The sequence below is a fragment of the Pinus tabuliformis genome, chromosome 5_1 (genome assembly GCF_031772625.1).
Source record: "Pinus tabuliformis cultivar Carrire ecotype Pingquan chromosome 5_1, CPIR1, whole genome shotgun sequence".
In the NCBI taxonomy this organism is placed as follows: Eukaryota; Viridiplantae; Streptophyta; class Pinopsida; order Pinales; family Pinaceae; genus Pinus; species Pinus tabuliformis.
Genome location: NC_142305.1, coordinates 516,313,186 through 516,325,261, shown reverse-complemented (window position 1 = coordinate 516,325,261; position 12,076 = coordinate 516,313,186). Strand labels below are relative to the sequence as shown.

General features: G+C 36.2%; 1 pseudogene; it reads right to left on the bottom strand.

Annotated features, from left to right (window-relative positions):
- Positions 1-6,590: 6,590 nt before the first annotated feature.
- Positions 6,591-7,151, bottom strand: LOC149165780 (polyadenylate-binding protein RBP45 pseudogene; annotated as a pseudogene).
- Between the last annotated feature and the right edge of the window lie 4,925 nt (positions 7,152-12,076).

The following is a 12,076-nucleotide window of genomic DNA, read 5'->3' as shown; positions in this document are numbered from 1 at the left end:
AGGATAAGCTCATCCTTCCACCATTCAAGGAGACTCCTTCTCCTATATAAACCTCTACCATTACCATGAGCAGCTAGTGGGGAATAGCTTGGATTGTGTGGAGCTTATAGTGCTCAGATTGCTGCTACTATAGGTAGTTGGTGTGATAAGTGTGGAAGTGCTTGATAGCTTAGGGAAGGTTGTTTTGTGTTGCTTGTGTGAGAGAGAGAGTTTCTTGTCTTGGGAGAATCATTTCCAAAGGTGAATGCTTGAGACACTTGCTGACTGGCCCCTCCTGAGAAGGATACCGACGTCAGAACATTTGGTTGTACTCTTCTCTGCTTGATTAATAATAGATGACTACTATTATTGTTCCATTCTCATTTGTCTATGCAATGGTTAATGTGAATTACATCCTTTCTGACTGATGTATAGTTGCTTTTATTAGATTTCACGCTTGTGTTTGTTTCCTCTTCGTGTGTGCAGGTATCTATTCGCGGAGATCGCGGAAGATCGTGACCAGCCAGAGCGGAGGAGCGAAGGTGGCATCTCTTCATCAAACAACAGCGCTGGAATCCAAGTAGGTGTTCTTTGCCTACCTTTTAATTGCAATTAGGAACTTGCATAGTAGCATTGACTGATTGTTGCTAGACCCATTCTGGGTTAGTAGGGATCGCCTCTATCCGTAGAGGGGATTTGCCTCTCCAACACAAGCCAACATCCCCCATCAACCCACACCTAAGTAGTACAAACCATTCTCTAAACTTGCACTTCATTGGATTATGCCACTACTTCAAGGGTGTATAACTTGACTGGATAGAGATGTCTAAAGCATTGTGGTTCAAGGAGCTGCCATATTGGATATTCTCTTACTCTAACTAATCGCCTCATAGTACCAATATATTTCTTTTTATGTAGATGTTTTTTCTTTAACACTTCACATTATAAAGTCACTTAATGGATTTTGTTTTTAAACCTATGCAATTTAATAATTATTAAATCATTTAAGACTTTTTTGATGCACATGGAGTCACATTTAATGGATTTTTTTAGAAATATATGGAGTTTAATAATTATTAAATCATTTAAGACTTTTTTGATGCACATGGAATCTTAGGCCCCAATCCTCTTTTTCTTTGACTTGGTTTGTAACCATAATGTGTTTATTGACATGCATGAGATATCATAATTACAACACCAGGTTTTTTAGCCTCAAAATATTTATTGAAAATAAAAAACATATGTACATGAGCACAGGTACACCTGCCCCCAAAACATAAAAACATACAGAGGTTCACCCTAGAACAAAACATAAAAACATTGGCACATTTGCCCTAAAAAAATCATTAGCTCACCTACCTAATTAATATGTTCTTATTCAGCAAACTATGTTTTACATGTACATGTTACATTTTAACACCTTCTATACGAATTTATTAAAAAATACATGTTTTTAACGTGTAATTTACGAAAGATAAGTCTAGATGATGTTGTTCATTGGAGGAAGTTTAGTCTCACAAATCTTGTGATCTAATCCTAAGCGAGACTATGTATGCCTGCTGCTCAGGATTTCTTCCATTTGATTAAAAAACTTAGAAAAAATAAGTTGATTAAAAAGCCCATAAAAAATAAGTTTAAAATGTCGCCTATGAGAAAAACTTGGATGCTCCATATTCATAACGTATCCAGATTGTAGATTCGGGTCACACAGCTTTCGATGACCGATGCGATGACCCGAATGTACAATCCGGATGGCCGTGCAACTCCTCTTCTTTATCGGATATGTTATGTGCCCCTCTACGTAAATGATCAAATACTTTTGCAGCTTGTCTCCTGCTTCCTTCACTCTGACGGTTTTCACCTACAATCATAAATACCGTGCCTGCAAAGGAACCTGCAGACGGAAACAGCGAACAAGAAATACTTTGGATTCCGGCATTTGAAATGAAAACTGCAAACATAGATTTGAAAATGGAAATAAGAAACAAGAAACACCATTATTTCAAATGGAAGGAGCAAACACCAATCAAGAAAACCCCGGATTTAAAATAGATATAGCAACCATACAGCACGACGATGGCACAGGAAAATGAAAAACATTAGAAAAGGTAGTTTGGAAGAATGGGAAGCATGGGATTGAGAACGATCCCCGTCAACACTACTCCACAAAAAATGTCACCATTCACGTCGTAATTTTAATCAACGTTATACTAATCAATAACGAGTCTCTGGATTCGTCAGTGCACGGTAGTTCGTTGTTTAAACGTAAACGCTCAATGTTCTCCCACGACGCAGCATATTCTAATATCATTAAATTGGATCCTCCTACACCACAAACGGGGAATTCCTTGGCCAGCACCCATCAAAATAAAGTCAAAGTTTAGATTTGTCCCCCTTTTTCCTCCGGCCAGCACGCATTAAAATAAAGTCGATGTTTAGATTTGTCTTCCTTTTCCCTAACATTCTACCTTAGAGGTTACGGTTTCTCTTATCAATTTCCTCATCCTCCTACACCCCTCACATTCTACCTTCTACCTTGGAGGTTACGTTACCTCATCTCATTAAATCGGATCCTACTACACCCTAACATTCTACCTTGGAGGTTACGAGATCTCATATCATTAAATTGGATCCTACTACATTGCAAACGAGGGAAATCCTTAGGCAAGTACCCATCAAAATAAGCCAAAGTTTAGATTTGTCTATTTTTTCCCTAACATTCCAAGTTAGAATGTTAAATTGGTCTACTCTTTCCCCAACATATTCTACCTTCGAGGTTACGGTATCTCATATAAAAGTGTTTTGGAAATGATTTGAGATTATAGATATTTCAAATAAATATTATTTTGTTATATTTATTTTAAAATTTTAATATCATCAACTTCCTCGTCATTATCCTATGGTCAAAATTAACGAGATTTTATCAAAATTTATTTTATTTATATACGTTTAAATCTTTAAATTATATCGACTTCTTTATAAATATATATAGATATAATGGTAAGGTTATTTATATAAGTTTAGTGGATGTAATTATAGGAGAGTAGCTCGGTTAATAGTGGTTTTAGCATTGAAGTCTTTCAACAAGGAGATGTTATCCTATTTGTTGACTATGAATATCATGTTTTAAAGTATTGAAAAGGAATTTTTTATTCAGATAATTCTTATAAGAAGTAGAATTGGTAGGAGAAAAGTAACAAACTGCTAGGTAAATTCTATTGGTGAGACTCGCAAAGTGAGAAGAGAGTATTTTTTATATAACAAATTATTCCCAAAACCTCTACTAAAGGACTTCTTGTTTCAGGTATATCAGAAATTGAATCCATCAATATGAAAACTCTACTCCTTCACGTTTTCTGCTGCTGCAGACGCTTTATATCCTTCTGACTTCACGTCGGCTTTATGCTCTTTTTTCTCAGCGTTTTCTAACAGTTATCATACACATATGCGCCTCTCCAAGCATATGATCCATGTCGTCCCATGTGCAGTCTATATCAGGCTCATTCTGTTATACTATCAGTTACCAAATACATATGCGTCTCCAAGCATATGCTCCATGTCGCCCCATGTGCAGTCTATGTATCAGGCACATTCTGTTATACTATCAGTTATTAAATACATATAAGTCTCCAATGCATATGATCCACAATGTAATCGATCAATATATCTTTCTCAATATATAATATGCCGATTTTTTCCTTCTGAAAAAAATCAATATGAAAACTCTAAATTCATTATACTTCCAAGTTTCAACTAAAAAAAATATTTAGAAATTTCTTTTACTTTTAAATAAAATTGAATTTTATAAAACAAATTGATTAAAAATTGAGGATTGGAAATTGAATCCATCAATATGAAAACTCTAAATTCATTATACTTCCAAGTTTCAACTAAAAAAAATATTTAGAAATTTCTTTTACTTTTAAATAAAATTGAATTTTATAAAACAAATTGATTAAAAATTGAGGATTGGGAAATATTTTTTTGGTACTCAATAGCATTTATTAATCAAAATCTAAAAAGACTTTTATAATCATGATACTATCTTTATTTTATTATATTTTTGATTTTATAAAAAAAAAAAATTACTATTTTTTTACACATTTATAATCTTAAAAAATAAGATAAAAAATAGTTTTCGTATTCATTATTATTTATGGAATTTATCACGGTATAATATAAAATAAATTTTCCTCCACATTTTCATGTCTTTTTCATTATGATAAAATAAAAGTTAACGTTATGATAGAATAAAAGTTAACCTGAAGTGACGTTTTATATAAAGTTCATTAAAAAAATTATTTGATTTTAATGATAGGTGATTTTTACCTTATTTAAATGTTTGATATAGTTATTTAATATTTTTATTTTAGATTTGTAAATTTTTTATTTTGGTCAGGATAAGTAAAATTTCAATTTTGATAACAAAAAAATATTTTAATGTTAATTATAAATCAAATATTTTAATATTTGAGCATTTTTTATGCTCACATGATACATGTATAAACTTTGAATTTACTATAAAGATAGATTAGATCAAATCTCTCAAAACACGTGATAAAATTAAAGTCTACTTAATTTAAGATGAACATTATACCTTGGATCTCGGGGTTGGATGGAAGATCAGAAACATTAATTGACCTAAACTTGGAAATAATGCTTACATTAGTAAAGTGATAGATTAGGTTGGTTGCTTGTTGGAATTTATTGAGATATTTTCTCAACAAGAAATTCATTGTTTGGAATCTGTTGGATCTCATGACCTCTATTTATGTGGCTTGTAATTTGACTTTGGTTGCAATATACGAATTAATTTTGTGTGTAATCTGTCCACCATATCTTCTCTACCAATTTATTTCTTGAGATCAGAACTTGTATAGACTTCACTCCCTCAAAAGTGAGCCATGAAAAATGGAAATATCTAAAGATTGATTCTTTTCACGAGTAGGTATATAAAATAATATGTTGTGGTTTTTATTCTGATTTTCCATTGATTTGTTACATTTGCTACATTTAGATGTGCCCGTGTGAATGTGACAATCATGTATAAAGAAGAGCTTGTGGGAGATATTTGTTGCCGGAAGAAAAGTTCATGTATCAAATTAGAGGTATACCCTACCAACGACAATCCTTTGTGAAATATATTTATTTCCTACGTGTTTCCTATTTTGAGCTTGTACAGGGATTTGAGTAGCAAGGGGAGCAGCCAGGGGATTTTCTTCACTTCTAGCTTGACTAGTCCGAGCTGGTACACAGTCACCCATTGTTGGATTAACAACTTCATCACAACAAGTATCCATAAACAATATTGGGATTCGAAGGTTAGGAACAACCATAGGTGCTTTGGAAGAACCTATAGCACATTTTGTCCAAGTGAAGTATACAAAGCTTCTTATCGATGGACAATTTGTTAATGCGGCTTCTTAAAAAACATTTCATACATTGGATCCCAGAACAGGGGATTTCATTGTCAATGTGGCTGAAGGTGATGCAGAAGACATGGACAGCATTATAAAGGCTGCACAAAAAACCTTTAACGAGGGCCCATGGCCAAAAATGACTGCTTATGAGAGTATGGGTTTGTTGGCTAATTTTTCTTTCATTCCCCTTCCTTGTATGTAAATCCATTGCATATGTTAAAACTAGAGATCCCCGTAAAGGCATGCATCTCGGATGCCTTCTTTTTTTATGTATTATATACTTGTTTATCCCTGAAACAAACATGTATAGGGGAGGGCCGCCATTACCTGTGCGCCCTCCTCGCCACATCATAAAACCACGTGTCAATCAACATGGATCCAATACGACACCTGTCCACCATGGAGCTCCACGTGCTGGGCATCGTGTCATCACATAAAACTTTGTGTTCGTGCCATTTCCTCCGTTTGTTTGGGGTCATTGCTGCAATGTTCCATTTTCCCTTTGTCTTTCTGCTCGGGGCCGGTTGTTGGTCGAAGCACCCCGCCGAAGATGGCACGGGACGGCCCCAGAACCTGCGTGCTTCGTCTGGTATGCAGGTGTTGTTGCAAGCGTTTGTTCGAGGTTTAGGGTTTGTGGACCTACGCGCTCCGTCTGGTATGCAGGTGTTGATGCAAATGTTTGTTCGAGGTTTAGGGTTTGTGGTTGGAACATCGCTTCTGCTTTTCATGTGGTTTTCCGTCTGGATTTCTTAGTCGTTTTGGACTACCGGTTGTTTAGGGTTTCTCTAGTGGTGGTCTTATTTGTAGTTTTTGTTGTTTGGGGAGGAGCCTGTTGCAGTTTTACCGAGCTCAAGGTAATTGTTTAATTTGTTGTTTTGTGCAGTTTTTTTGCTGGTTTTCTGTTGTCTAATGGCTTTTTCTTCTCGTTGCAGGTGTGGAAAAGGTCGTTGCAGGTGTGGACGTGGTCTAGCAAGCTCCGGGGAAGGTCGATGACTGTCACTGGTAGGATTTTAATCCTACAAGAAATTTCTCTATGTTTTTCAACACAAACAACTCTGTTTGGATATTTTGTAAACTTTCTATGGCAGGGTTTAGGGTTTTTGTGGATAAGGGTTTAGGTTTTTGTGGATATTTTGATGTTTGTGGCTTTGAATGATGGTATTTGTGAATTTTCGTTGTTATTTTTGTAGTTTATTTTGTTATGGCAGGACCTACTCACATAGGCCTAGAGGAACATAGAATTCCATTCATCTCTGTTATAGCCTGAACTTGCTCATTCCCATCCCCAAATTTTACAAACCCATATCCTTTTGAATGGCCAGTAATATTATCAGTAATAACCTTTGCCCCTTTTACAGATTGGTATACAGCTCTGAAGGTCTCTTGTAGCAACTCGTCTGTGTCACCAGATGCCAAATCTCCCATGAATATAGTAAAATCTTCCGAATGCTTTTTTGTACCGCTATTCGTTGCCCAATTTAACCTGTAAAATTGTTCAGACCTCGGCATCTATATGCCATTGTAATTTTGGAGAGCCATCTGGGTCGTTGCCTGGCTCGTAAACTCCAAGAAGCCATAACCCTCTGATTGCCCAATCTGCTTATTGCGACTAATCTTAATGGAATGAAGGTCTTGGGGAAAAGCTAAACATCTGTGCAGATAATTCTCATCCATCCAATGCTGCAAACCACCGATCCAGAGGGTCCTGATCTCCCCGGCGTAGCTCTCTTGTTGCGGGGATTGCCGCACCATAACCTGAGGTTGGGGTTGGGGTTGGGATTGGGACTGGGGTGGCTGGGGCCAAAAACCAGTTTTGGAGGCAGGGGCATCATCATCAATTGTTCTTGATGTTGCTGCTACTGGGAATCGATCACGTGGGCTGTCGTGGGGTCTTGCTACATCATTATGAAATCTTTACAACAACACAAGGAAAAAAATCCCAAATACAGTAACGCGCGCTCCAGTAAATCAATGGCAGCGCGATGGGTATGATAAAATTGTATTAAGGATGGGGAAATTTTGAACCAGAACCTACCCCGAGCAAAAAGACAAAGGGAAAATGGAACATCGCAGCAATGACCCCAAAAAAATGGAGGAAACCCTCTTGATATGTTGGATATATTCCTTGTTTTCGCTGTTATTTTCGCCGTCCCGTGCCATCCTTGGTCATCCCGTGCCATCCTCGGCGGAGGGCTTCGCCCAATAACTGGCCAAGCCAGCAATTCCCTCTCTTCTTGGCAAGAAATTCCACTCTCCTCTTGGCATCAAGGGCAGAGCACAAGCTCTGTCTGTCAACAGATAAAATGTGTTCAGGTTCTCTAATGTTAACAAGCCTTCAGAATTGTCTCTGTATATAACATTTCTGTTTGTTTGTTTGTCCCCTTCTCTATTAGTTTACAGGAAAATTTTGTTCACGATGATGGGCTGCCATAGTTGGGCTTCATGCCTTAGCTATCTTGATGTACAATTCTATATATACATGATTAAATGATACGAGTTTTACTTAACTGTTGCAGTTTGTAGCCACCGCAGTTGAAATTTTTGTGTCCTGTTTATTTTTGGGGATGAGAAGATGATTAAATGATGCCAATTTTACTTGACTGTTGTAGTTTGTAGCCACCTCAATTGAAATTTTTGTGTCCTGTTTTTTTTGGGGGTTGAGAAGATGATTAAATGATGCCAGTTTTACTCAACTATTGCAGTTTGTAGCCACCTCAATTGAAATTTTTGTGTCCTGTTTTTTGTGGGGTCGAGAAGAGATTTGGGTTTAGGTATGGTTATTGGTCGGAAATGCATAGGAGGATGATTAAACTTCATTTGCTTAAGGATTTAGGTTATTCTCATATTTACAGCCAAGGAAAATTTTAAGGATGGAAAATTTTTTTGAAGTTTAAAAACATTGGCGAATCTCACTAATCCCTAATATGCAAACTATAAAATGTGTATTGATATATTTGTAAAATTATTCAAATCTATAATGATTTTATATATAGTCTCTATATAATGTTGGCGATTTTTGAGGTAAAATAATTTTATATTCTAAAATTTGGGCGAATCGTCTTTTATAAAAATTGGTAATTGGCGAATCTTTTTTTGGAAAAATCAAGGAAAATTAGCCCACTGGGCGAACATTAGCCCCTAAAATTTTCCATGTTAAAATTACAGCAATTATATTGGATGTGACTCTCTGGTCATGTGGTGGTGAAGATATAGACATGGGGTGTGTTGCTATATTAGTGATCTATGTTTGGACCTGGAACCTTTATTTGAATTTGAAGGTTTTCATATTAGTGATCTAGGACCTAGAACTTGAATTTGAATTCAAAGGTTTTCATATGGAAAAAAATATAGAGATGGGGTGTTGTTATTTTAGTAATCTATGTTTGGACATGGAACTAAGATTTTGAATATTTGAATTTAAATTTGAAGGTTTTTTCCTACTCTACTTAATAATGAGTGCTCTCAAAAACTTATTATGAGATAAGACTGTCTGATCATTTGATTTCTGTATTTAGCCTTTTTCCTATACCTTTGGCCATTACCTCTTGTCTATTGTTCATATCGAGTGTTGCCACTTCTGCAATGTTTATTTCGTTTATTGGTCTGTAATAGTATTCTGAATTAGAAGATTGGTTTTCTCGTTCATCGAACAACAACAAATCATTTTGTAGCTTTGCTGGCATATTCCTCTTGTTAATGAGAATTTTTTTTCTTCTCAGGCAATTTTTGGTCAATTTACAAATATTTAATTGTTGGTTTTGTCTCTTGCATAGAGTCTCTACGCCTGCTCGCAACTTTGAATCTACCCTATCGAATCTGAAAAATGACTGAAATAATAATCCTAACGCCCTCAGAATCCTATAATACAAATTTCATTATTTTTTTCCTTTTTATAAATAGATGTCAACTATATTTTAAAGATAAAGATAATTCTAGGCCAGCAATTCCCTCTCCTCTTGGCATCAAGGACAGAGCACAGGCTCTGTCTGTCAACAGATAAAATGTGTTCAGGTTCTCTGATGTTAACAAGCCTTCAGAATTGTCTCTGTATATAACATTTATGTTTGTTTGTTTGTCCCCTTCTCTATTAGTTTACAGGAAAATTTTGTTCACGATGATGGGCTGCCATAGCTGGGCTTCATGCCCTGGCTATCTTGATGTACAGTTCTATATATACATGATTAAATGATACGAGTTTTACTTAACTGTTGCAGTTTGTAGCCACCACAATTGAAATTTTTGTGTCCTGTTTATTTTTGGGGATGAGAAGATGATTAAATGATGCCAGTTTTACTCAACTGTTGCAGTTTGTAGCCACCTCAATTGAAATTTTTGTGCCCTATTTTTTGTGGGGTTGAGAAGAGAATTGGGTTTAGGTATGGTTATTGGTCAAAAATGCATAGGAGGATGATTAAACTTCATTTGCTTAAGGATTTAGGTTATTCTCATATTTACAGCAATTATATTGAGATGGGGTGTTGTTATTTTAGTGATCTATGTTTGGACATGGAACTAGGATTTTGAATATCTGAATTTAAATTTGAAGATTTTTTCCTACTCTACTTAATAATGAGTGCTCTCAAAAACTTATTATGAGATAAGACTATCTGGTCATGTGATTTCTGTATTTAGCCTTTTTCATATGCAACTTGATAATGAGTGCTCTCAATTTCTCAAGTGTCCCCTCAATGAATCAAATTATCTGTGGCTTTTTGACATTTAATAAAACTTATTATGAGGTAGATTGCCTCCTCATTTGAGATTGTTTGGTCATTTGATTTTTGTATTTAGCCATTTTCCTAAGCTTTTGGCCATTATCTCTTGTCGAGAGTTGGAATGGAATGTTATTATTGAATTCCCAAACATCACAACAATGACCCCGAACAAATGGAGGAAATGGCGCAGACACAGAATTTTATGTGATGACACGATGCCCAACACGTGGACCTCCATGGTGGATAGGTTTCGTACCGGATCCATGCGCTTTGACACACATAATAACTTATAGAAATAGTTTTATCATAACTAATATTTTACAGAAAGACATATTCCATTGAAAATTTATTTTCAACACACAGTTAGGTTGCCACAAGAAATCACTACTAGGTTGTAAGCCAAAATGTTTCTGTGACAAGAAAAAGATACAATCTAGTGTTGTAAGCCAAAATGTTTCTGTGACAAGAAAAAGATACAATCTAGTGTTGTAAGCCAAAATGTTTCTGTGCCAAGAAAAAGATACAATCCATCCAAAATCCACATCATAATGTGGTTAGAACCAAAAACATATGACACCCCTATTCTTTATGGCCTTGAGAATCTTGATTGCCAAAACTCCCGGAGTTACCTTCTTGAGCTAGGTAGGTTGGCCTACTAGTCAAGGGCTGATTAGGAAATGGTTGATTGCTGCCATATGATTGATTCCAATTTGCAGCTTCCAACCATGGAGGTACTGAGTACCCATACCTCACATTCGCACTACTGACCCCTGCATTAAGTGGAGGTGTGTAATGAGCATATAGAGAATTGACACCAACTCTGGTAGGAACAAGGCAAGTGGGTAAACCCTCTGTTTGATAGTGGGGCACTTGAATGTTTATGAGATCTTGGGATAATGGTGTATTATCTGCAATGGATTCCAATGAGTTTGAAATAATCCTCGTTTCATCAGCTATTCTTGTATCTTTGATCATCCATTGTTCCTTTTCAAGCATTTGTTGTGCCTTTCGTTTTTCCTTTTCCTGTCTTGCCATTTGCTTTTGTTGGTCGTTAACTTACCTTGCTTTATCTCTTTCAATCCTTTCATCTGCTCGACATTGTGCTGCAACAATCCTTGCTGCCTTCTTCTCCTTGAATAGATCCTTCTTTTTCTGTTTTAATTCTTGCATTTCAAATTTCTTTTTTTTAGACTCAACTAACAGGTTTATATAGTCCTCTGAGGTGAGTAACTGTGAGCTTCGGCCCAGACGAAGACGACCCGGTGTACCTTGCTTTTTTTTCATTGATAGTCTCTCTACTGGTAGCTTTAGGCACTGTCCAAGTGTCTTCTCCATCCCTCCCACCTGCATGTCATTGCTTGGTACTTCCCTTTCAGTATCTGTTGGAACTGATTGAACTATATCATTATCTTCATTTGATGCCTCATTATGTCCTTCATCTTCTTCCATTGATCTATTGTCCACAAAAAAATGAACAATTTCACTGTTCAATTCTGCTGGTTGTGAGGGCATATTCATGCTTTCTTCATTGGTTGCTGAGACACTATGTGCATTCATATTGATCATTGCTTCTGCTAGCCATGAAGGTGGGGTTACTTGGCTTGGCAATGTCAATTGGTCATTGTCAATTGCATGTTCAACAATATCATTAACAATATCAGCAACAAGAATTTCATGCTCTTGAGTTGGTGGAACGATCTCCATGTTACTACAAATTTGTTCATTGTTATATTGTGTTTCACATATAGTTTCATCATCTTCAGCATATAAGTGTCCTTGAGATAGGAAGATCATATTACCAGCTGCAACAACATCATCTTGGTCATCTACTTCTTGCACTTCAACACCTGTTTGGGCATTTCCTTCTTCCTGACCATCCACATGAAATGCTTGGCTACAACCAGTATCATGCATAAGAGCATCATAGTTCAGTGGCCAGATTCGTGTCCTCCTAAAGCCAGC